The sequence below is a fragment of the Coptis chinensis genome, chromosome 8 (genome assembly GCF_015680905.1).
Source record: "Coptis chinensis isolate HL-2020 chromosome 8, ASM1568090v1, whole genome shotgun sequence".
NCBI classification, from domain to species: Eukaryota; Viridiplantae; Streptophyta; class Magnoliopsida; order Ranunculales; family Ranunculaceae; genus Coptis; species Coptis chinensis.
Window position 1 is genome coordinate 56,908,216 of NC_141463.1, and position 1,986 is coordinate 56,910,201.

General features: G+C 36.6%; 1 pseudogene; it reads left to right on the forward strand.

The window, feature by feature from the left end:
• Positions 1-242: 242 nt before the first annotated feature.
• LOC147482061 (protein FAR1-RELATED SEQUENCE 6 pseudogene) lies at positions 243-1,711 on the forward strand (annotated as a pseudogene).
• Positions 1,712-1,986: the final 275 nt, after the last annotated feature.

The following is a 1,986-nucleotide window of genomic DNA, read 5'->3' on the forward strand; positions in this document are numbered from 1 at the left end:
ATTTGTAGAACAAGAAAAATACTGATCAAAGACAATTCACGCAGTTCTCGTGTTCTAAAGAAGGATTTAAGGTTGAAAATGAAGGAGTTTTGTACAAAAGGCCAAACTTAAGGGTTGGTTGCAAAACACATATGAAAGTAAAGTTGATGAATTCAAAGGTATGGGAGGTGATTGGCTTTGACTTGGAACACAATTATGCATGTAGCCCTTCAAAAGCGTGAATGTTTAGATCACACAAGCACATGGATAGTGGTATCAAGAAAAGATTAGAATTACATTGTGAATCGGGGATAAAGCTAACCAAATCATATCATAGCATTGTAGTTGATGCAGGAGGGCATCAAAATGTTACATGTGGGCAGAAAGGAGCAAGGAACTATGTTGACAAGTACAAGAGACTAAAGCTAAAATATGGAGATGTAGAAGCAATGCAAAAATACTTTACAAGAATGCAACAGAAAAATCCAAATTTCTTTTTCAGAGTAGATCATGATGATGATGGACGAGTACGAAATGTATTCTGGGCTGATGCAAGGTCGAGAGTCGCTTATGGTTATTTTGGGGATGTAATAACGTTTGATACAACATACTTAACTAATCGGTACGATTTGAAGTTTGCTCAATTTGTTGGAGTGAACCATCATGGTCGGATATGTGTGTTGTCCAGTTTGTGGGTTACTTCTTGGGATGAGACAATTAAGACATTTGAGTGGGTGTTTAAGGCTTGGTTAGGTGCAATGTCTGGACACTCTCCTAATGCTATAATCACTGACCAAAGTAAGGCAATGGCAACAGCTATAGTCAATGTTTTCCCTAACGCTCGTCATCGTTTATGCCTATGGTATATAATGAAAAAGATTGGTGATAAGTTAGGAAGCCTAACTGAATATGAAGCAATTAAAGTGGCAATGAATAATGCAGTTTATGATTCTCTGAGGATTGAGGAATTTGTAGATGCTTGGAATAAAATGATTGAACAACACAAACTTCAAGAAAATGTATGGTTGGATACGTTATACAAGCTGAGGAAACAATGGGTTCCAGTATATCTCAAGGATGTTTTTTTTTTGTAGGTATGTCTACCACTCAATGTAATGAAAGTATGAACGCATTTTTTGATGGTTATGTGCATGCAAAAACTTCTTTGAAGGAATTTGTGGATCAATATGAGGCAGCCTTGAGTGATAAATATGAGAAAGAGAGCCAAGCAAATTTTGTTTCATTCAACTCTACTCTTTTTCTAAAGACAAGGTGTGTTTTTGAAAGACAAATGGCTAATGTCTACACTAGAGCGATGTTTCTAAACTTTCAGGAGGAAGTTTATAGCATGCCTTCATGTTCAAAGTCGCAAGTTAGAGTGGATGGACAAATCACAACATTTGAACTTAAAGAACGGGTTGTCGATAAGGATGGAAAACTGCATACTCCAAAGGCTTATGAAGTTCTTTTTATCAAGGCTGAAATTGATGTGTATTGTATCTGTCGCCTATTTCACAAAGGGATTTTATGTAGGCATGCTTTATATGTTCTTAATGAGTTTGTGGATGAGATTCCTTCTCACTATATACTCCCAAGGTGGAGAAAAGATTCCAAGCGTAAATATGTTGAAAGTTGTGAATCACTTAACTTTGAAGCTAGTAACCGAGTTCAACGATATGGTATTTTATATCCTTATACAATTACAATTATTGAGGAAGGGGCATCATCATAATCAAAGTTCAAGACTATTTTGGGTGTGCTTTAGGATTTGAAGAGAAAGCTAGTAGATGAAAGTAATAACTTAGATAGTGTTGAGGATGAATTGGTTGGAACTCATCCAAGTGAGTCGCCTGAAAGTGTGCAACCAAGGTATGTGAAGTTCTTAAATCTACTTCAAGCAAAGCGAGTTGGACGACCGAAAGGTAGATTGTTATCGGAGTCGGAAAAAAACTGGAAATCCACCACCAAAAAGGTACCTTCATTGCCAATATTCTTCTTGCTTTAACT